This window comes from Triturus cristatus, chromosome 7 (assembly GCF_964204655.1).
Source record: "Triturus cristatus chromosome 7, aTriCri1.1, whole genome shotgun sequence".
NCBI lineage: Eukaryota > Metazoa > Chordata > Amphibia > Caudata > Salamandridae > Triturus > Triturus cristatus.
Window position 1 is genome coordinate 628,734,811 of NC_140590.1, and position 24,720 is coordinate 628,759,530.

The window sequence follows — 24,720 nt, forward strand, 5'->3', positions numbered from 1 at the left end:
TAAATATATTTGAACATTAATTTTTCTCCAAGCATCAACTTATGAATTCTGAAAATACACACATTTTCATCTTGACTATGTGCTTTACAATTTTCTGATACATTTATTGATTCAACCAACTAAAAATCTTCTAATTTAGTAGGCTGGGCTGCACACCGTAGAGCCACTTCTAACTACCGAGCTGCGCATTAGAGAAACCTGGCCTAAGGTATATCTGCTCCAACTGCTCTTCTCAGCACTGTGGCTTAAGGTATGCCAGTTCCAACCATTCTTCTCAGCACCAGACCTAACCTCAGTCTATTGTAGCTGCTTTCCTCAGCACTGGGGCTTAGTGTATTTCTGTGATAGCTGCTCCTTTCAGAACTAGGGCCTAAAAAGATCTGCTTACCAACTAGAGGTGCTGTCCGCAGCACCAGGATACATCAGATTTAGATGCTGTCCTCATCGTCAGGGCCTAATATATGCCTGACCTAAAGGCTGATCATGCCATCGACGACTAGGGTATGTCTGCTCTAGCTGCAATCACCGGCACCTTGGCCTACGGAATAATGCACTAACCATTCTCTTCTGCACCAGAGCCTAATCTCTGCATGATCTAGACGCTTTCCTCAGTAACAGATCTAGGTAATGCCTGCTCTAGCTGCTCTTCTCAATACCTGGGTCCAATGTATATCTGGTCTTTATTCCGCCCTCAGCACCAGGGCCTAGAGTACGTTTCCTCTAGCCGCTCTCCTCAGCATTTGGTCCTAATGTATGTGTGCTCTAGACACTGTTAGCTGTTTTAGCTGCTCTTCTCATCGCCAGGCACTGATATATGTCTGTTCTAGCTGCACCCCTAAGCACCAAACCCTAATCTATATCTGTTCTAGCTGATGTCCTCAGTACGTGGGCCTAGTCCCTAGGGGATATCTGCACTAGAAGTTCTCCTCAACACCAGGGCTTGGTGTATGTCTGTTCTAACTGCTCTTCTCTGCACCTGGCTAGCCATTTATGTACTTTAACACTATATGAAGCACCAAGATGAACCCCCACCGACTCCATTTCCACTGTTCTGACAGGTCTGATAGGCCCATGATTCATTTGTTCAATGTCTTGCTCTTAAAAGATAAAACCCTACTGAAGCAGGGACAAGACTGATTTGCATATAGCTGGGTCCAAACTGAGGTGGTGTGGAGTGCAAAACAAGGCTGGACTGGGATGCGGCCCGAGTAATTACCGGTGGCGGAGGTTAATTCACGCTTTGCACCATCACTTTTTTTTTAATACTTCAGTGCAATTCCACTCAGTGCGACGGACATGTCCAGACGCGAGTCCTGGGCTCACTGTCCTACTGGAACTAAGCTACACCCGACTGAAGTGTTCCATTCAGGGCAAAACGGGCCTCGGTTTGCTTGTGTTCCAGCTCAGGGAAGGCCTGGCCTTGCAGTTCGGGATGGACTGTTCCTATTAGAGCAGGGTCAAGACTGATCTGCATATGGCAGAGTCTAAACCGAGGTGGCATGGTATGTAAAATAACGATGAACTGGGAGGAAGCCCGAGTAATTACCAGCAGCAGAAATTAAATCAAGCATTTCAGCTATACTTTTTTATATACTTCTTTACTATAAAAAATAAAAGGACACAAACATCTTTTTTACTAAAAACTCTCAATGAATGTAAATGTGCCTGTGTGGTCTGTATACTTTTTTTCATACGCGAAACCTGGCATTACCGTTGTTTATGCCCCTCGGTGTATGGAAATCTATGCAATTCCCCATGCGGTTGTGTGGTTTATCTTGCTTTGCAAGCTTCCTAAACCACTGCTTGTTTTGCTTTCATTGTTTAACCAAGTCTCTGAGGATTCTACTGTTCTCTGTCACGGGCCATGTGACCAGTGACTATAGCACCCTACATGTGTCTAGAGGCTGATTAAAGTGCACTGTGACATCACACACACATCTGGCGGTCATTGATGTGAGGTAGGAGCTCACAGTAGTTAAACAGAACGGTCTTGCTACTACTACCAGATATTGGTTAACATCCTCCTTTGTCAAATCAAAAGAATCCTTTGGAATCTTCTTCAGCCCAGACACATACTTCTTGTATTGACAACTCTGACAAGTTGCAGCCCACAGTGAATTAATAATGAAATTAATTTGGTAGGTACTGAAATACTGTGCCACCCAAGAACCCTCCAAAACCAAGCAGCACAACCTTAACACAACAATTTTAGGACCACTTAACCACGTCTGACGAAGATTCCTTGTGGCCCAGAGCGTTAACGTATTAAGACATGTTTGCATTATTTCTATTTGCATCAATAAAGTAAGAATTGGGAAATCCAATAGGCTTGCCTTTTGAATAATGCAAGCACACAGAGACACAAATAACATAGAAGCACACATCCTTACGCAAATGTAGACCAGTGGAACACCCGATACCTACACAAACCAACAGACAGCCAGACACAAGCCACCAGGCTAAACGCCATCCAGACTCTCTAAGGCATATATGCCAAAGCAAACAAAAAAGCAGTACCCACCCCAATTAGGTACATTCACACATAAGTAGCCACAGGAATAAACAAACAGAAGGATGGGCAAATGCCTAAACGGTCCCCATCTGCAGAAAAAAATTATATTTAGAGTAAAGAAAGGCATGGGGCGTCATCACCTATTCATTGCTTGGCCTCCCCTCTGAGTAATAACTTCAAAGAGAGTGATGGAAGAATTTAAATTCCATGTGCACCCACTCCTTGCCCTCCTTAGAACTAGCGCTAGAAATTAAAAATAAAATGGCGCGCAAGGTACGTGCCCACTCAGCCCTAGGCCTCTTTAATATAACCACAGTGTGCAGCACTACGGTTCTCTTCTCCCATACCCGTTTAGCGTACGTGTAATGGTGTGGCAAGTGGGGAGGCACACTGGGCTTGGTGTGTGGACAAAATCTCCGCCCAGTACTCGCAGAGAAGAGCAGCAGGCTGTGCTCGTGAAGCAGTGACGGCACATTGCCCGCCGCACTGCCATAGGCCATTCTTAGAGAGTATTGGGCTACTCTGCTACTGGTCATACACCATGTCAATCAAGTACTAGGGCATAATTCACAGAGGTGGCAAATAAAATGCTTTGTGCCCAGAGCGCACTGGGGTCTAAAGTAATGGGCACCGCATTAAGCCATACTCAAAGGTACTGCAGGGATGGTTGTCAAGGGGAGAGCTGCGATACATGCCAGGTGCCTCCTCGGTACAGCTGCGACCTGGCCAAAGCTGCTGCTGGGGCGAGCTTATCGGGCAGCTCCGCCATGTGCACAGAACATACGAGGTAAGGGCTGTGAACAGAGGGCACTGAAGAGTCTGGCTACAGCAACAGGCTGTACTCTGACAGTACTGGAGATAGTGTACAAAATAGGTCAGGCCCTTTGCCAAGTACCCATTCTCTTGTCAAGGTCACAGGCTATGCATCCAGAGCGTTTAGGATCGATGTACTGGGCAGATCCGGCAGAAAAGAGCATTTCCTGTGAATAATACCCACTGGGAACAGCTGGAAGTCTTGCCTGAAAGCAGGGGGAATAGGCATACAACAGGGCCATGTTTATTGGCTGCTGAGCTCGGTCACAGGTCATGCAAAATGAAAAGTGGGGAAAGGACAGTGTCGCCCTTAAAAGGCTGAGTCTACCACGTACTGAGGACAGGAGCTACGGTCCTTTATTACAAAACCATAAATTCACTGGGAAAAAAGAAAAGACAAAAAAAGAAATCACAAAAGTACATCATTAAAACAATCACACAACAAATCACATAAACTCACATGTAGCAAACATTAAACTTAACCACTTATTCATCACTAGCCCCCTACTAACATTTATCAACTTTATTTACTGGTCTAAATCCAACCACAGTATAAAAGCGAAGGAAGTTTCCGGAAAAAATCTTTTGGGCGTTTCATAAATAAAACATGGTCTGTGGTTTTCTGGCGCAATATGTCTATGGACCACTCTGGCAATTTCAACACTGCCCTGTCCCATGGGGTCGATACCATGTACCTTCAAATACAGTCCATCTCACATGGTTTACTATTGCTATAAAAAAAAAAAAACACAACTCCCATATTTATCTGAGATTTTATAACTCACAATTAATTTTACATATACAAATAACTTTCTGCCATAAATTACCGTTTACATCCATTGGGAGGCCTACACATTAGTTTGTCAGATTTCCTTATCAACAGCTGATTCGTCTCCAAGCATAACGATAAACAGAAATACTGAAAACAGCAAAATACATTGCCCAGCTGCATCACAGATTTTTAAACAACATTAAAAAAATCACAAACATTCTATAGCAAACAACTCGTTGACAACATTTTGCAAAAAGCAGCGGCAAAGCCCTTTACTTCTTAACACAAAACCTGCATTTGTACACCAGACAACAGCTTGCCTAACAACCCGTCTTCTGACTAACAGAATGTAATCATTTTTATGAAGAGAGTAAAACAATATTTAACTTACTATGTTATCACTGTCAAGAAACACAGGAAATAGGCGCTGGTCCGTTCCCACATGCGAGCCCATGACAACCTCCCCCACCTTCTCCACATTTTTGCATAATTGTAACTATCTTCCTATTTGTTTTAGCAATCTGCCAAAAGCAGGTGTATACAGCTGTTCAAAAACTGTGGCCATCTTTTGCTAGCAATGTTTAATTATATTGCAATTCTAGTGTTCTATTCAAAATACAGTACTATAAAGCTGTATCCATCTTCCATATCCTTACTTCAGATCATGGCCATTGGAATAATGCTATTCTGCGGCCGTGGTGTTTTCTTTGTACTTATGGATTCTTTACATTTGCCACATAATCCATTCTGTGCTGCACACTTTGCAGAATTTAACAAAAAAAGATTTCTGTCTGAAATGGATCAAAAGTTACAAAAATTGCTGTCACACGTTGCAGCACAGAGGAAAGCCCTTTAGAAAGGTTAACAGGTCACCTTCAAGTTATGTATTGTTTTATGTAGGTGTTAGACTGATACTAACAATGTGAAACATTTGCCCAGATAGTGCTAATGTGTAAAAAATAAAATAATTATTATTAATGCCCCTAAATGTGCAACTTTTGGTCTCATAGTTTGCCTTTTCTTGCTGCATAATTTCGTCCTCCCCTGCCTCATAATTCTAGTGGCCCTCACATCCACTAACTGACACAAACATGACCCAAGGTGTCTAACGTATATCTAGGAGAACAGAGTAAAAAACATCTTCATCCATTCTCCGAGCTAAACATTTTTGGGTGCCGTCTTTATAAAGGTAAACTGTTATTTTGCAGCACTGGAGGTGTAACTACAGAAGTTCCATGAGATGCTTTCCTCCTCAGAACACAAGTCCTAAAAGACTGCATGATATATATTTACACATTGGTGATGTGACGCACTATAAGAAGACTACTGCTAGTCCCTCATTGGACCATTACGTAAGAATTTGTGTGCCTTGCTTCCTGTATAATTTTAAATGTCATTCTCAATGGAACCATATTCTATCATTCTGGAGCTAACATTTCTATGCTTGCAGGACTTATGTACCCATAGAATGAGCAGCACTTTGATAGAACAGAAGCTGAAGGGAACAGTGATAAGAATTAGGAATTTCGGGGGTAACATGTTGGTACTGGAAAATGGAGGTAGTGCAGCTCCGATGCGGGCTGCTGTTCTAGCAAGTAAAGTTTAGAGAACGTTCAAAGGAGATTGAGAGGAGTTGAGGTGCCACATTTTCATTGATAATTACCAGTGTTGCAAATTATGTAAGAGGTGTATGCTGTTAAAGCTTGGTATTTCGGTGGCGGGGGTACCCATTTCTAGTATTGGAGGATTGGGATCATTGTGCAAGAAAGAAAAGTAGAGACAAGACAACAAGATTTGGTTCGGTAGGTCAGAATGTCAAAGTCTGCCATGGGGATCACTGTGTCACAGTCTCCTATGAGACAGAGTACCTGGATCTGATATGGGGGAAGTGTTTTAGGGTCTGATATGGGGTGGAGGATGCAGCAACAAAATCTTTTTAAGGGCTCAAAGGTTTGTCATGGGGCACTAAGTTTTGCTCTTATGGTGGGGAGTCGAAGACCCAAGATCTGCCAGGGAGCATGTTTTAGGGGGGTCTCATTGTAAACAAGTAACCAAGGTGCCAGGATCAAGTAAGGAGGTGAGATGGCAGGATAATATGATGCTGGTCAGAGTACCAAGGGATGGTACAGTGTGGGACATGTCCAGGCTTGTAAAATGGAGGGTGGCAATATCAGGTTACTGGTGTAAAGGTGCAATGCGCTGGAATGGGAAAAGGTTCCCGCCTCAGCTCTTCGCGGTACAGGATGCCAGGCTCAGGTATGGTACAGGATGCCAGGCTCAGGTATTGGTGGTAATGTAGTAGTCTCTGATAATTGAGTATGACAGTATGCTAGAATCTGGTATCAGTGTCAGAGCACAGGACTCTGGTATGAGAGTGCTATGCTTTGTATGGGGATGCATGCGTGCCTTAAAGTAAGATTTGGTGTGGGGTTCTGAGGCTGCAGTGGGAGGGTTTGTAAAAAAGGTGTCAAGGTGGCATGCTGCGGTAATCTGGGGTCTTATTTCCAGGCTTTGTGTTAACAATGTTAGGGTTCCAGGGTTTGCCAAGAAGCAAGAAATAAAATAAGCGTGTCAGGGTCTGGTATGGGATGCCAAAGTATCACTCACGCTCTGGTCGAAAATCCCAGGCTTTTGCACTGTGTGGTGTCAGACAGTTAAGGTTAGCAATGATATACAGAGACTGGAAGGAGGTCAAATTCCAGGCTTTTGTTTTGTGGAATCAGAATCTCATCATCTGGTATAGGTGGCAAGGCATGGTTGTAGACCACATATCACGGTGACAGTGGTAGGGAGAGCAGGATGTGCATCTCTGGAAAATGGGGGACTTGGCCCAGAATCTGGCAGTGGTAGCAGGTATGAGATGACGGAGTCATGGTGTCTTTCCTGGTATTGGGGATTTCATGGTGCTCTCACTTGTATAGGGGCGTTCACTTTACATTTTTATGGTATGTGGAAATCCTTGGGCCTTATATGGGGACGATAGAGAGTGAGGCAGATGCACTTAACTGCTGGTAAGGGTTGTTAAGGTTCCTAGGAAGAAGAGACTAGAAAGCCTTAAACTGCTATGGGGCAGTGCGAGTGAGGCAGGCGCTGGCAGTTGAGGGTGTAGGCTCAAGGAATATTGGGCCGGACTCTGTTATGAAGTGTCAAAGGCTCTGGAACTAAGATGCCATGCTCGGAGTACAGTGCCTGGCCCTGGTATGGTTGAGTGAAGCCGACTCACTCTGTATGGTGCCAGGGTGACTGGTCCTGGTACGAGGCTCCCACAGTGACACACTCTGGTTGATGGGTGCCTGAGTAGGGCGGGCTGACGCGCGGCTATGTGGTGTTCCCGTCTCCGGTTCTAGTAGGGACTATGGGCAGCGTGCCTGGATCTGCTGAGTTTCACTCTGCCAGCTCAGGGAACGGGTGCCAGACTCTGGTTTGAGCGAGTCAGGCTGTACATGTTTGGTACGTCAGGACCCTATAATATGATATGAGGATGACAGGGTTCACAGCCCTGATATGACTCTCCGGCCTCATACGCTGTACTTCTATACAACCCACAGGTTCGACTGTTCCTGTCCAGCTTCCCCAGGTGCTCAGCCTAGATGAAGCAGTGTCCGCTGCTTTTCTCCCAGCCTGTCACCGGACACCATACATAACCAAACGGCCTCCTCTTACCGTGCCCCGGCGTCCTGTCATCTCCCGGTCCTGAGCCCTCCCTCGCCTCCGCCTCTGCCCGTCCCTCGGTCCCCAGCTCCGAGTCCGCTGTCTCCGCTGCCTTGCCAGCGTTGAGCAGTGACAGGCCCAGGCAGCACCAGCCGAGCACCGAGAACGAGAGCGAGGCAGTCATCACTGTGCAGATCGGTCCACAATTAGCCGTCCTCTTAAAGGGACCGGCGAGAGCGGCGGCACCTGCCAACACCGCTGGGAGAAAAGTATATTTGTAGCTACGTTAACGTTGTCCCTGGACCTTTCCGTTAAGTAAATAAGTAGACGGGCATATAGCAGTACGTTCGCACTAAAATCAACCTTGCAACCCCAGTGGAACTCCCGAAGAGACGTTACAAATGATTTCTATGAATTGTTCCAGTAACGGGGGGCCGGAGTGCATGGGGGTCGTCGGAGAGGTACTGTCCCTAGTGCAGCAGTTGCCAGGGCACCAGGTCTGGGGTTGTTGTGCTTACTGCATCATAATTACCTGTCCTCTACTCTTCATCTCGGTAGACAAACGTCAATTTTCCTTGCTGGCCAGAGACCTCAATTGCCACTCCTAATAAGTAAGAATCACACACTAAGTGGTTGTATCCACCTCGCACTCACATAAGACGGAATCTCACACAGGGCCCACATTACATGCCAACATTTTAGAGAAGGAAAGTGGGAGATTTAAAAAAAAAAAAAGGTATCGGTAGAATCAATTTCTCCCATTGCCTTCTAATAAAAGAGACAATTTCAGGCAGGAGACATCTAAAATAAAGCAATTTTGTCCTAAAAACTGTGAGCCTCCCACCTCAATTTGGTCTATTAGCATGTATGGAACAAGTCCTAAAACAAAAATGTGTGGGGAATTACCCAACCTTGGCAGTATTCAAACGACACCACAGTCTGTGACATCATGGGAAATGACATCAGATCTTAGAGCGTTACGAGATTTAACAAATGAAATCTGATCACTATTGATCAAGCCTGTGACTTGAGTTCCCTGTCTGAATGAATTAACAGCCCAAATGTGGGGGTGGTTTGGTGTCTGATTAACTTCAGTAGACGTGCCACCAAGTTCTACAATCTAGGCATACTAAACTTGGCAATTGTGCAAAGCAAACTTTGGGGGTCAAAGAATTTTGCATTCTCTGAGAAATATTATTTTTGTATTATTCTCTGCATTCACTATGCTATAAGTTGTCCCCTCCTATTTCTTTTAATCTGCAGGTGCGGTGCATCCTAAAGATGGAATGGAGTCCCTGCGCCCTGATGAATTTGCCAAAAAGTGAAGTGGCAATGAAACATGTCAGCCGTTCAGCTTTAAAAGGTCTAAATGTGGTATGGTTTTTAATCATGAGTGTTGGTGCCAAAAATTAAAGACGTATGCAGTGTGCCTTTTTGTAAGTCATTTTGAACTCTTTAGTACCTGTGAGGAAGAAGCTCTCCTCCCGTTACAGGAATCCATAAGGAACACATATTTTTAGAAGTGCACCACACCTAACTAGTAGTCTTTAGGATACACACATATATTCTTCCACACAAGTTTTGGGTGTCGGTTCGTTCCCATTCTTTAGGAAACTGTTGATAATGAGAGAGTGAGCAAATTAACGAGAACATGCCAATCGCTCTTTGGTGGCTGCTTATATGAGCCACTTCGTAAACACAATTATATTTACTTTTCTTACATTTGTACGATTTACCAAGTTTCATGGGACAATCTTGAATCTTTTTAAAGATAACACACATATGGGTGGATTCATAAGTAAGTACTAAAACATCCCTCGCCCAAAAGGAAGAAGTGGGGGACCCAAAAAAAAATCTTGACCTGTAATGTGCAACAAGGGCTTTTTGTATATGGTATTGATGCTGTTTGGAGGGCACCCGTCTGGCCTGTTTTTCCCTCTGAGGCTCCTCTTTGTTGAATATTATTAAACTTTGCACCAAAAACAAAGCACACTTCACGCATTGCACTATAAATGCTAGAAACTACAATTGTGAATAATAAAACTAGAACATTTATTAACTTACCAAACATACCGCCATTATATACACTGACAATTTTAGCACAATTTGACCGTTAATATAAATATGCAAGTGGCACACTGCATTTGGTATTCTGGCCATGGTAAACAATATTCCCTAAGAAAGATAAAGGTATAACTTGATATTCTGCACACATGTTCATTCAGACATTATGGGCCATGCTATATTGTCACAGAATGTTTAAACAAAAAAAATGAATAATTAGTAAGACCTTTTACTTAATCCCTAACATGTGGGTAACAAAAGGACTTTAAAAAAACCCATTCATCTGGTATCTTTTCTTGTGATTGGCAGTAGGATCTGTCTTCCTAGACTGAGTATCATCCACATGGTGATGAGCAGTCATCTATCTGTTAACGTATAGCAACGGTTTCCAGAGAGGCATAGGATGGCCCATAGGAGCTACTATGAACATAAATGAAGAAAGACAAGCAAGTCCAAGACAGTTTCGCATGGGTGTATTTTCAAGTTCATGGTGCTGAAAACTCTTTTGCAGTCACATGAAGTTACCAGTAGTGTGTTGTGTGAGAAGTTGGCCTGACATATGCTGTCCCCTACTTATAGTGGGCACCTTGCACCAGTCCAAACAACCCTTTTTGATTATAGGTTTAAAGACAACCTTTATTAAAATCTATCCTAGTGGTAGCTATGGAGAGCAGCCTTCAGGCTGAGTCTTGAATGAGTGTAAAACAACTTGGTTTACCAGATTATACCTTCTTGAATTACTAAATGAAAGGAGAACCACAGAAGGTATATATAAAATATATGTATTTATCTCTAAACACTCACTACTAATCTCTTTATGAGATTAGAGTCCAAGATACACAATAATACAGCTCTAAAACAACAGTAAATAGCACAATATACAATGGGCCCTAGGGGCGGACCAAACCATATATTAAGAAAGTGGTATACGAACCACGACTTGACTAGACACAGTGCCTAGAGCACCTAGAATCGCTAGAACCACAAGGAACCCCCCAAGGTAGTGACACAGGAGACCCACGGGGGACGTGTGCAGGGTGAGAACACAGCCGCGAGCCCTGTACTATTCTATGGGAAAGCCGCGGTTGGAATTTTAGAAGTTAAGGATACTTAGGAGAGGTCTTTGAGCAAACCCCTTTAGACTTAGGGGGTTCTAGGGCCAGCATCTACGGGAGCACTGTAGTGCTCGAGTTACCTCACCCAGGGAAGCCGGGTGCCTAGGTATCAAATGGTGTCGGGAATCGTTGTTGATTTCAAAGGCGATCTGCTGCAAAGTGCTGCTGACGGGAAGGAGAAAAGTGTCCGGTGTGACCCAAGCCTGCATCAAAGATCAGAAGAACCGGAAAGCAGAGGGGACAGAGTCTGGGTCACTTGCCAGTGACCAGGGGCACGATAGACGAATGCCCACCAATGTCGGGTGCTTCAGATGCGAAGAGGTGAAGCTTGACTATGCAGCAATGAGGACAAGGAGGTGTCAACGACAAGCAGGAGCTGGATTCTAGCTGTCCCTCAAAGGCTGTTGAGTGCTGCGCTGTCAGTGCCCGGATTGGACCCAACAAGCTTGGCAACAGCAACCCACGCAGGAAGAGAAAAGATGCTTCGGTGCAGACCAGCAAGGTCCTGGGGACTCCCCAAGCGATGGAGAGTCAGAGCACGTCTGGAGCAACCAGGGGCACGATAGACGAATGCCCACCGATGTCGGGTGCTTCAGGTGCAAAGAGGTGAAGCTTGACTCTTCAGCCACGAGGACCAGGAGGCGTCGACGACAACCAGGAGCTGGATTTGAGCTGTCCACGAAGGATGTCGAGTGCTGCGGTGTCGGTGCCCGGATTGGACCCAACAAGCCTTGGCAACAGCAACTCACGCACTCACGCAGGGAAAAGATGCTTCGGTGCGGACCAGCAAGGTCCTGGGGACTCCCCAAGTAATGGAGAGTCAGGGCACGTCTGGAGCAACCAGGGAAGCCCAATTAGAAGTAAAGTTGCCTTCACAGTCGACGACTAGGGATCGCGAAGGGATCTCGAGAGAAAACACAAAGGGCCAGCTGACGGAATACTCGTGGAGTGTAGGCGGGCAATCTTCGGTGCAAATGTGCTCGGGGTCAGGGCTGCAAGTAATCCAAAGCTCAGCTGCAGGAGTCATTGGAAAGCTGATGCTTCTGCAAGGTGACGCGGTGTCCACGGGTTCGGGTTGCATAGTCTCCACACGGGATATGGGTCTCAGACTTGCTGTGGGCACTGATCAACCTCTAAGATCATGGAAACCCACCTCCTGTGTTGCACAATTCTTCGGAGTCCGGCGGGAGCTTCGGGGATGCGAACCGGTCAGATGTGTCTTTGGTGCCTACCTTGCAGGGGAGTAACTCTTTTACTCCATGGGAGAGTCCACAGTCATCTAGTTCAATTTAGATCGTTGAAGTTCCAGGATTCAGTATCAGAGTTTCGTCCAGGTGTAATCTAAAGTCCTATAGCCAGGGATTCCTATCTTATACCCAAGGAAGGGATGGGACAAACTCTAAGGACCCACCTAAGGGAGGGTCAGGAAAGCGGGGTGGCTACACCCATTTCCTTTGTCCAGTTTCGCGCCAGAGCAGGGGCTGGTAGCCCCTGCAACCAGTTTGAACTGGACTATGCACAGGGACACCAAATGTGCCCCCAGTGTTGAACTTCAAAGCACTCTTGGAGTGCACCCACCCAGCCCCAATACACTAAAGCCTGTCTGGGAGGTGGTTACACCTCCCTGTGACAGGAAACCTATTGTCCAGGCCTCCCCTGCCGGAGTTTCGTCCAGCAGCAGGAGGGAAGACTCGTTTCTATGGCTGGCAGCATCCATTTTGTGATGCCAGTGCTCCGTTAGCTGGTACCGGGTATACCGGGGCTGTCATGTCTCTCCCTCTAGAAGGGTGGGATCATACTCCCACACCAGTTACTGGTGTGGCGGTATGATTCCGAGCTGTTTGACGCCAAACACAACATGTTTCCATGCAGCCATCCCAAAGTTAGCATTTACCGTTTGGTTATAATGCACTTAAGAGTATATGGTTTGGCTGCATCACAAACAACCCCGGAATAAAGGTTCCGAAGGCTTCAGAGGGGCTCTGCTCATGCATGGGCACCTTCTCACATAAAACCCAGCACCCTGCCTTCAGGATCAGTAAGGCCTGCCATAGGGGTGCCATAGGGGTGACTGATAGGTGTATATGTGCAGTGATATGGAGAGATATAGTAAACCTATATCTCAGTAAGGGGTGCATGCACCACCTTACCCAGGCAGCAGTAGCAGTTCTGTGGTGTCATTTTGGAAGGCTTCCCAGGGGTGGCATAATACATGCTGCAGCCCCTGGTAGGGCTCTGGGGTACCTATGCCCTTGGTACATAGTATACCATATACTAGGGACTTATAAGGGTACCCCAGAATCCAATCTGGAGTGTACCTAAAGTACTGGTAATCAATTTCGAGAGGAAGCAGCTAGGCTGGGGTCCTGGAAGCAGGGCCCCAGCCAGACTAAAGTAGAAAAACAGTGAAACATCAGCAAAAAGTGGGGGTAAGCATAAAAAGCAGATCCTACTCTCCTACACACACCCCCACCAAACGTAGGGACATTAAACTAAACTTGACTAGTTGAGTCTTCATGTTCTAAGTGGAAATATCTGGAGAGTCCATCTGCATTGGCATAGTTACTCCCAGGTCTATGTTGCACTATATAGTCCATCCCCTGTAGGGAAATGGACCACCTCAAAAGTTTGGGGTTTTCACCCTTCATCTCTTTAAGCCATAAGAGGGGCTTATGGTCTGTCTGAACAATGAAGTGAGTGCCAAACAAGTATGGCATCAACTTCTTCGGATCCCAAAGTACAGCAAAGGCCCCCCTCTCAATTGCTGACCAAAGTTTCTCTCGGGGGTCAGCCTTCTGCTAATAAAAGCTACTGGCTGATCCTGACCTTCATCATTCAATGGTGATAACACAGCACCAACCCCAACTCAGATGCATCTGTTTGAACAATGAATTATTTGGAGTAGTTAATACTTTGCAGAATGGGAGCAGTGCACATGGCCTGCTTTAAGTCATCAAATGCCTTTTGACAGCTGACTGTCCACTGAACTTTCTTGGGCATTTTCTTAGAAGTTAGGTCATTCAAAGGGGTCACTATGGATCCATAACCTTTTACAAATCCTCTATAGTACCCAGTCAGGCCCAAGAAAGCTCTGACCTGAGTCTGGGTGGTTGGAGCAACCCAGTCCATTATGGTCTGGATTTTGCTCTGAAATGGTTGAACCTGTCCTCCACCCACAAGGTGGACCAGGTACACAACCTGACTCTGCCTTGGCTGACACTTAGTGGCCTTGATAGATAGGCCTACTTTTTGCAGGGCCTCCAAAACATTCCATAGGTGGACCAGGTGATCCTCCCAGGTGGAGCTAAAGACAGCAATATCATCTAGATATGCTGCACTATAGGCTTCCAGCCCTGTAAGGACTTTATTCACCAACCTTTGGAAAGAGGCAGGTGCATTTTTCAAACCAAAGGGCATCACCACACATTGGTAATGCCCACTAGGGGTAGAAAATGCTGTCTTTGGCTTTGCATCATCAGCTAGTCTGATCTGCCAGTAGCCAGCTGTCAAGTCAAATGTGCTCAGAAAGTTGGCTGAGGCCAAAGTATCTATAAGCTCATCTGCCCTTGGGATTGGATGGGCATCAATCCTGGTGACTGCATTGAGACCCCGGTAGTCTACACAAAACCTCATCTCTCTCTTGCTATCTCTGGTGTGAGGTTTGGGCACTAAGACTACTGGACTAGCCCAAGGGCTATCTGAGGGTTCAATGACTCCCAAATCCAACATCTTCTGGACTTCAGCCCTGATACAGTTCCTGACATGATCAGGTTGCCTGTAAATCTTATTTTTAACAGGCAGACTGTCCCCAGTGTCCACTTCATGAGTGCACCAGGTAGTCTGACTTGGAGTCAGTGAGAACATATGTCTGAACTGGCTGAGAACTTTTCTGCAGTCAGTTTGTTGCTGGACAGTGAGGCTGCCTACCAAGGTTACACCATCTACTGATCCATCATCAGGGTTCTGAGAGAGCAGGTCAGGGAGTGGGTCACTCTTTTCCTCCTGTCCCTCATCAGTTGCCATGAGCAAGCCCATGTCAGCCCTGTCGACATATGGCTTGAGCCTGTTAACACGGAGCACCCTATGGGTGTTCCTGGGAGTTCCTAGGTACACCAGGTAGGTGACCTCTCCCTTCTGCTCAAGTATCATAAGGGGGCCACTCCAGTTATCGTGGAGGGCTGCTGGGGCCACAGGCTCCAACACACATACTTTTTGCTCTGGCTGGTAAACAGTCAGCACAGCCTTTTGGTCATGCCAGGCCTTTTGTAATTCCTGGCTAGCCTCAAGGTTTTTAGTTGCCTTCTTCATGTACTCAGCCATCCTGGAGTGGAGACCAAGTACAGAGTCCACAATTTCCTGTTTAGGGGATTTGAGAAGTAACTCCCATCCCTCCTTCACCAGACGCAATGGATCCCTAACTGTATGTCCAAACAGAAGCTCGAATGGGCTGTAACCAACCCCTTTCTGTGGAACTTCCCTGTAGGCAAATAGAAGGCAGGGCAAAAGTATGTCCCATCTACGCCTAAGGTTTTCTGGGAGACCTTTAATCATGCCCTTTAGGGTTTTGTTGAACCTTTCAACCAACCCATTGCATTGTGGGTGATAAGGGGTGGTACATTTGTAATTTACTTCACACTCCTTTCACATTGATGTTAAGTAACTAGACATGAAGTTTGCATCTCTGTCTGATACTACCTCCTTAGGGAAACCCACTCTGGAAAAGATACCAAGTAGGGCCCTTGCCACCACAGGAGCTGTAGTGGGCCTAAGGGGAATGGCTTCTGGGTACCTAGTGGCATGATCCACCACCACCAGTATACATCTGTGCCCAGATGCTGTCTGATGATCCATGGGACCAACTATGTGAATCCTCACCCTTTCAAAGGGACCCCCACCACAAATAGTGGTATCAGGGGGGGCTTTTTTATACCACCTGCCTTACCACTGGCTTGATAGGTGACACAGGAGCAACAAAACTCCTTGGTGTCTTCAGACATGTGGGGCCAATGAAAGTGAGGGACAATTCTGTCCCAAGTCTTGTTTAGGCCCAGGTGTCCTGCTAAGGGAATATCAAGGGCTAGTGTCAATAGGAAGCCCCTGAAATTCAGAGGTATAACCAACCTCCTGGAGGCACCAGGCTTGGGGTCTCTACTCTCTGAGTACAGGAGTCCATCATCCCAATATATCTTAAGGCTTCCACTAGCATTCCCAGAAGCCTCATCAGCAGCTTGCTTTCTGAGGGGTTCAAGAGAAGGGCAACTCAGCTGCTCCTGGCTCAGATCTGCCCTGGAAGGGCCCCCTGTCCCCAAGAACTCAACCTGGTCAGGTTCAAGCTCATCTGGAACAGTTCCTTCTTCAGGCCTGAGATCATCTCCCTCAAGAGACTGATCTGCTTCCTGAGCCAGGGGTGACGACACTGCCTTACCCCTGCTGCTCCTTTTCTTGGGAGACACCTGGTCCATTCTTCCAGTATCCAGGGCCTGTTCAGCTTTTGACATTTTTGACTGTGACCTGGTCACAGCAAACATGTGCAGGGATTCCCAATATGTCTGCATGAGTCCTGAGCTCCACTTCAGCCCAAGCTGAAGTTTCCAAATCATTGCCAAGCAAGCATTCAACAGGGAGGTCTGCACTTACCACAACTTTCTTAAGGTCAGTTACCGCTCCCCAGGAGAATTTAACAACTGCCAAGGAATGGTGTGTCCTGACATTGCTAGGATTTGTCACTTGGTACATTTCACCAAGTATGATCTGCTCAGAAGCCACAAGATCTTTTGTCACCATTGTGAGACTTGCTCCTGTGTCCTTGAATGCCAAAGCCTCTTTTCCATTGATTAAAGGCTGCTGTCTGTATTTGCCCAGATTACTGGGACTCACAAACAGGACACATCCATGCCTCCATCACAGATCAGTACAGCCTGAGTTGAAACTCTGACTAGGCCAGACACCACCTCAGAACCCATGGTTAACCCTGCTACACCCTTATTTTGAGAATCACCACTCGGAGCTGAACTAGGGGGAACAGTTGCCTTAGGGGCAATGGTGGCTGGATTTGAGTCTTTGTACTTGGTACAATCACTTGCCCAATGGGTTTTCTGTTTATAGATTTTACACCATGGTTTCTTTTGGTCTTTTCCTTTGTTTGATTGGGACTCCCCACCAGATGCAGATTTTTAGGTCCCTTGAGAAGACTTCAGGTCTTTACCCTTGTCCCCACCCTTATCAGAGTTTTTGGAATCTTGCTTCTTGGAGTCACCACCTTGGTTCTGAACCTTCTGCCTCCCCCTGGTTCTGACCCATTTGTCTGCCTTCTGACCCAATTCTTGGGGAGAGGTCAGATCAGAGTCCACCAGGTACTGATGCAACAGCTGATTTTGATAATTATTAAGGATCTACTCCCTCATAATCAAATTGTATAATCCTTTGAAATCACACACTTTACTGCCCAGTAACCAGCCCTCCAGAGCCTTAGTAGCACAATCTACAAAATCAACCCAGTCTTGAGGCTGAGCCTTTTGGGTATCTCTGAACTTCAACCTGTACTGTTCAATGGTTAGGCCAAACCCATCTACCAGAGCACTCTTCAAGACTGTGTAATTGTCAGCATCCTCTTCTCTTACAATGAGAAGCTTGTCTCTACCTTTGTCTCAAAAGGAGAGCCACAAGATTGCTGCCCGCTGCTCCTGAGGGACCCTCTGTACTTTACAGACCCTTTCCAATGGTGTTATCCATTTGTGGATGTCATCCCCACTCTGGTAGGGAGGGACAATCTTGTTCAGGTTCCTATGGCCATGAGTATGATCTCTACTTCTAGGGACACTGTTGCTGCCACCATGGGGCTCTAGCCCCCATCTATGTGAAGCTCTCTGGAGCTCTAGGGATTCCCTGTCCAATGCTAACTGTTCCCTCTTTATCCTAAGCTTAGTTTCCTCAAACTGGATCAGTCTGCATTTTCTCTCATACGAGGACTCCCTCTTCTGGGGGAAAATGGTCCTATGAGAGACAGAGGTCCCTCCAGATGCACCAGAATGATTAGACTCCAGAGAAGGAGATCTTGAGCTTCTTGGCACACCACCAACCCTTCCAGGTGGGGTATAGAGAAGGCCTTCTCCCTCACCTTCAGGATGGATTGGATTTTCCAGGTTAGAATCATCTTGATCCACCTGGTAAGCGTCAGAGTCCTGGTCATAGGTGTTGTCACCTTTTGGCCTTTCCTCTCCTGCTGCCCCACCCAACCTGCCTACCTCATCAGACCCTGGGGTCTCTCTGAGATCATCCAACCGTAAAGCCTCCATGAGGCGATGAGTCTTTGCACTCCTCCCTGTCTTCAACTTCCTAGCTGTTCACATGTTTCTCAATTCCACGAATGTGAGATGGTCATACTTGGAAGTCAAGGAGCCACTGGCTTCAGGCCTTGAAGACATAGTAGTGAGTGAGGTGTTGCACCTACCTAACCTAGTGGGAACTACTAGACTCTCTTGAGTTTGGGAAAAGGGGTGTTCTGGTCCCTTTGCTAACCCAACTCCAAGTTCAGTAGAACTTACTTTATTCTAGACTTGATTTATATGTACCAATGTACCTATAGGGATTTTCAGTTAGTCACTCAAAGATATTATCTGGTAAAGCAATAGCAAGCTTGAATCCCACCGCTGCACACCAATGTGAGAAGTTGGCCTTGCATATGCTGTCTACTAGTTATAGTGGGCACCTTGCACCAGTCCAAACAACCCTTATTGATGATAGGTTTAAAGACAACCTTTATTGAAAGCTATGCTAGTGGTTGCTATGGAGAGCAGCCTTCAGGCTAAGTCTTGAAGGAGTGTAAAGCATCTTGGTTTACCAGATTATAACCTCTTGAATTACTAAATGAAAGGAGCAGCACACAAGGTATATATAAAATATATGTATTTATTTCTAAACACTCACTGCTAATCTCTTTATTAGATTAGAGTCCAAGATACACAATAATACAGTTCTAAAACAACCGTAAATAGCACAATATACAATGGGCCCTAGGGGCGGACCAAACCATATATTAAGAAAGTGGTATAAGAACCACGACTTGACTAGACACAGTACCTAGAGCACGTAGAATCGCTGGGACCCCAAGGAATCCCCCAAGGTAGTGGCACAGGAGACACACGGGGGACGTGTGCAGGTTGAGAACACAGCTGCAAGCCCCGTACTATTCTATGGGAAAGTCGCGGTTGGAATTTCAGAAGTTAAGGACACTTAGGAGAGATCTTTGAGCAAACCCCTTTAGACGTAGGGGGTTCTAGGGCCAGCACCCACGGGAGCACCGTAGTACTTGAGTTACCTCACCCAGGGAAGCCGGTTGCGCAGGTGTCAAATGGTGTCGGGAATCGTCGTTGATTCCAATGGCGATCTGCTGCAAAGTGCTGCTGCCGGGAAGAAGAAAAGTGTCTGGTGTGATCCAAGCCTGGATCGAAGATCAGAAGAACCGTGAAAGCAGAGGGGACAGAGTCTGGGTCACTTGCCAGTGACCAGGGGCAAGATAGACGAATGCCCACCGATGTCGGGTGCTTCAGGTGCAAAGAGGTGAAGCTTGACTCTTCAGCCACGAGGACCAGGAGGCGTCGACGACAACCAGGAGCTGGATTTGAGCTGTCCCACGAAGGATGTTGAGTGCTGCGGTGTCGGTGCCCGGATTGGACCCAACAAACCTTGGCAACAGCAACCCACGCAGGGAAAAGATGCTTCGGTGCGGACCAGCAAGGTCCTGGGGACTCCCCAAGTGATGGAGAGTCAGGGCACATCTGGAGCAACCAGGAAAGCCCAATTAGAAGTAAAGTTGCCTTCACAGGGACCCACCAGTCGACAGACTAGAGATCGCGAAGGGACCTCGAGAGAAAACACAAAGGGCCCGCTCACAGAACTCTTGTGGAGTGTAGGCGGGCAATCTTCAGTGCAAATGCTGCACGGGGTGAGGGCTACAAGTAACCCAAAGCTCAGCTGCAGGAGTCGGTGGAAAGCTGATGCTTCTGCAAGGTGAAGCGGCGTCCAGGGGTTCCGGTTGCACGGTCGCCCCGAGGGATACGGGCCTCAGACTTGCTGTGGGCACTGATCGACCTCTAAGACCATGGAAACCCACCTCCTGTGTTGCAAAAGTCTTTGGAGTCCAGCGGGAGCTTCGGAGATGCAAACCGGTCAGATGCGTCTTTGGTGCCTGCCTTGCGGGGTAGTAACTCTTTTACTCCAAGGATGATTCCTCAGTCATCTACTTCAATGTAGATCGTCGAAGGTCCAGGATTCAGTATCAGAGTTTTGTCCAGGTGTAATCTAAAGTCCTGTAGCCAGGGACTCCTATCTTATACCCAAGGAAGGGATGGGACAAAATCTAGAGACCCACCTATGGGAGGGTCAGGAAAGAGAGGTGGATACACCCATTTCCTTTGTCCAGTTTCGTGCCAGAGCAGGGGCTGGTAGCACCTGCAACCGGTTTGAGCTGGACTATGCACAGGGACACCAAATGTGCCCCCAGTGCTGAACTTCAAATCACTCTTGTAGTGCACCCACCCAGTCCCAATACACTAAAGCCTGTCTGGGAGGTGGTGACACCTCCCTGTGACAGGAAACCTATTTTCCAGGCCTCCCCTGCCGGAGTTTCGTCCAGCAACAGGAGGACAGACTCGTGTCTGTGGCTGGCAGCATCCATTTTGTGATCCCAGGGCTCTTTTAGCTGGTACCGGGTATACCGGTGTGTCATGTCTCTCCCTCTAGAAGGGTGGGATCAAACTCCCACACCAGTGTGTGGGAGTATGATTCCAAGGTGTTAGACACCAAACACAACATATTTCCGTGCAGCCATCCCAAAGTTAGCATTTACCGTTTGTTTATAATGCACTTAAGAGTATATGGTTTGGCTGCATCACAAACAACTCTGGAATAAAGGTTCTGAAGGCTGCAGAGGGGCTCTGCTCATGCATGGGCACCCTCTCACTTAAAACCCAGCACCCTGCCTTCAGGATTAGTAAGGCCTGCCATAGGGGTGACTGATAGGTGTATATGTGCAGTGATATGGAGAGATATAGTGAACCTATATCTCAGTAAGGGGTGCATGCACCACCTTACCCAGGCAGCAGTAGCAGTCCTGTGGTGTCATTATGGAAGGCTTCCCAGGGGTGGCATAATACATGCTGCCTCCCCTGGTAGGGCTCTGGGGTACCTATGCCCTTGGTACATAGTATACCTTATACTAGGGACTTATAAGGGTACCCCAGAATCCAATCTGGAGTGTACCTAAAGTACTGGTAATCAATTTAGAGAGGAAGCAGCTAGGCTGGGGTCCTGGTTAGCAGGGCCCCAGCCAGACTGAAGTCGAAAAACAGTGAAACATCAGCAAAATGTGGGGGTAACCATAAGAAGCAGATCCTACTCTCCTACATGTTGTTTACTGCCCTCAAAACAGGTTGAGGGTATTTCTTAATCTCTTTCCCACCATTGTCAATATAGTCTTTGAAATGTTCTGATATGACTTTCTAACTACGAGAGCGTCTCCTGCACAGGTCCATATACTAACATACACTTCACACTATCGAAATTACTCTCTTGTGCATTTGTTTGACGAGCTTGCTAGGAGGGTGTTTCTGCAGCCATTATTATAGCCAGCGTCTGTAGGTACATGGACAGCCAGCACTTGCTGAGTATACATTAGTTGCCCTGGCATGCTCGGTGGGCTTATCTCCTTCAGCTTTAACCCCACACCTTATAATAGCCTATGATAAAGTAAAATTGTAAATTGATACTTGTATAGCGCACTACTCACCCGCAAGGGTCTCAAGGCGCTTGTACGAATACCGCTGTGGAACCCATCCTGGCTTTTCCTGTGAGGCGTCCACTCCTGGGCACCCCCAAGGTAGAGGCCAGGCATCCTCAGCCTTGTGGGGGCCGTTGTGGAGATTAAGCAAGCTATTGCCCAGAGTTGCACTCCATGATTGGAATGGCACCAAGGCGAGAATTATCAGGTCCGTGGAATTTTTGAGCCCAAGACCCGCCAAGGCGGGGAATTGAACCCTGGTCCCGGGCTAGACCTCTGCATCAGGGTTTGCCGCTCTAATCATTGAGCCACACTTCTCCAGTAGTAATAAACTAATACATGAGGAACATTTTTGCATTTAAGTATCAAGTGGTTGACATTAGTTGAAACAAATGTAAAACTTTGGAGGGCGGGGGTTTTAAATCCCTAAAGGCTTAAATATACACAGTTAAAAAAGTGGTAAACTGACCTTTTAGTTGTTTGTGTTTATTTTCTACTACTTCAGAGACCTATGTGTAGCATGCAGATATGTTTGAATCATAGCAAAACTACCTTCAACTTTCACCATTGTGAAACATTAATTTAATTGGAACTGCACAGTCGAAGTAGTACTACTTCAGAGACCTATGTGTAGCATTCAGATATGTTTGAATCATAGCAAAACTACCTTAAACTTTCACCATTGTGAAACATTGATTTAATTAGAACTGCAGAGTTGAAGTAGGAACATCTAAAGTTATGAGGTAGGTGCATTGACTTGATTGAGATCCTACTAGCTGCAGAAAACAGTGTTGAAACTTGGTGAGGGGTTGGATGGAAATAATGCTTAGGAGGGTTGTCTAGTGCTGTTGTACATAGGATGGCTTTATTGTATAGCAGAGGGGAAAAGAAAATAATCTTTAGGGGTGCAGTCTCTTGTTTGAGTCAGTGTTGTTCACTGTCTAGTCCCTGTTTCGCCATGCTGAATATTGTCTTCATTATTTTCTTTTGCAGGATCACCTTGGTGGTGACACCAACTCCCCTCAGAAAATGAAGGATGCCCAAACAAGTGTTTCTATTAAAAAGTTACACATTTCTACCTTGTCTTCTGTTCCTACACCCCCTTGTTTCTTCGGCACCTCATATTAGGTAGAAATGTGATTCCCTTGTAACTGCATCCAAAGTGCCGGGTTCCTTGAGCTTTCCTTCCCTTTCCCTGGGAAATGTTGTGTCCACCGTGTTTGGAAAATGTGGATCCTTCACTGTCATTTGGGAACAAATCAGCAAATTACTATTTGTAGGGCCCAAAAGTTTGCTTTGTTTGACTGACTGCTTCTTGAATTCAACAGACATATTAGACAAACAACAATATTCCCTGTTTTTTTTTTACTCCTTCATGTGCCGTGTGAAGAGACACTTACACCACAAATATTGTGAGTAAACGTGCTCTACTTTTTCTTACACCTTCACCATCACCCTTTGTGTGAAGAGATAGGTTACCAATATGTTGACACCACACTGGTGTTCAGGGGAGATTAGGTAGACACACCTGGGTGGCCACGACTCTCCTGGGTTGTGGAAGGCTGTACAGTGACCTTTGGTGGTGTCTTCTTCTCTTTGGTGCACAAGTCTTCATCCTCATCTCCTGTGTCTTTTCTGGTTCCCTTTCTGCTGCAGCTTGTGTTAGCCTCCTCCCTCTGCTTCCTTCCACTCTTCAGGTAGCCTGTAACCTTCTGGCAGTCGGTTTCTTTTGTTTCCTCTGCTCGCTGTCCTCCACGTCCTGCTCACCCACAACCCTTCTTGACTGCTTTCCGACTCCCCCTCTCAATCCTCTTTTTCAGACCTTTTCTATCTCGAGCTCCTCCCCCGTCCTGCCACAAGAAGTCCATCTTTTCTTTCCCTCTTTCCTATTGTTTCCACCCTGTCTCCTCCCCTGTCCTTAATCCTTGTAATTTCTTTCTTTCCAGGTTGTTGCCATGTTGCAAGCTCCACGTCGTGGGATCCCTCACCTTACTTACAGGTAAGTCTCTCTCTACGATACCATTCCCCCCACAAACTTATCAAACAGATCAGTGACCAAGTAATGGGACACAAACTGAGCACCATCCTTTCCATGTTTGAAAACAATCCAGCATACTCGCAGAGATTTTAAAGTGGATTATGAAGCAGGAGTAGCTGGCATGTGTGTGCACCGGTGGGGTGGGCAACTAAGTGGTGGGTGCATGCATGCAGGCAAGGTGAGTGACAAATAATAAAAATAAAGTCACTTATCTTGCCTGCTGCATGTCCGATATCCTCCTTGGTCCCTTCTCTGTAGGCTCCGCTGGCTCCAGCCTACAGAAAATTCCACTAACCAATTCTGGCGCTACTCTCACCAGCATGATAGAAACCAGGATTAGATGGAGTGTCCTGGCTGGTTGCTCCTTCAGGCCCTTTAGGCCTGTGCTTGGTCTCCACCCAGCTGTCTAAGACAGCTAAGTGGAGAACTGCAAAGTTGCGCATGTCACTTTGGCCGGCTCAAGAGAGCCGACCAAAGTGACATGCATACTTTGGAGGGTCCATCTTGCTCCTCCAGCCCCCTATGCTGTCAATCAGCAGCAGAGGAGGACCCGGACATATTTATCCTAGCTGGAGGCTGCTGCTCACTAAACGTGAAAAATAAAATGCCAATGCAATCATTTCATTACCACTTTATTTTTCACATTTAGCGCTGCTGCAGTTGTTGGGGGCGACTCCCCCTCGCCCTCATGAAGAAACTGCAACTGTTATAACGCCAAGAGACAAAAAGTATATATTCCACCATTCCTGATTTAGACAGAAGATGACTCACATTTTTGTAAGCTATACATGAAACAATGTTGCCTTTTGTCAGTGTAAAACCTCCTTTATCCAAGGATTGAACAAACTAACTCTGCTGCCAGCCCACTCCACCAGGAGTACTATTCCATGTGCAGCACATTTCCATGTAGATGTGAGTGCTTTCAGTGTCAGCCCTTTCCAGATGTGAGTCCACTCTCTTATGTGAAGTATGTTTACC

At 46.5% G+C, this 24,720-nt stretch overlaps 1 protein-coding gene across 3 annotated transcripts in view; it reads right to left on the bottom strand.

Annotated features, from left to right (window-relative positions):
- TEX2 (testis expressed 2) overlaps positions 1 to 24,720 on the bottom strand; it is a 672,400-nt gene that overhangs the window by 640,111 nt on the left and 7,569 nt on the right. The window contains exon 1 of one of the 3 annotated variants that reach the window (XM_085617240.1): positions 7,761 to 7,902. The exons of 1 other annotated variant lie outside the window; for it this stretch is intronic. The gene's annotated coding sequence lies outside the window, so the exon portion shown is untranslated. Of the gene's footprint in view, positions 1 to 7,760; positions 7,903 to 24,720 lie in introns of those variants that run through there. One more of the 3 variants, XM_085617237.1, reaches the window with a different exon arrangement.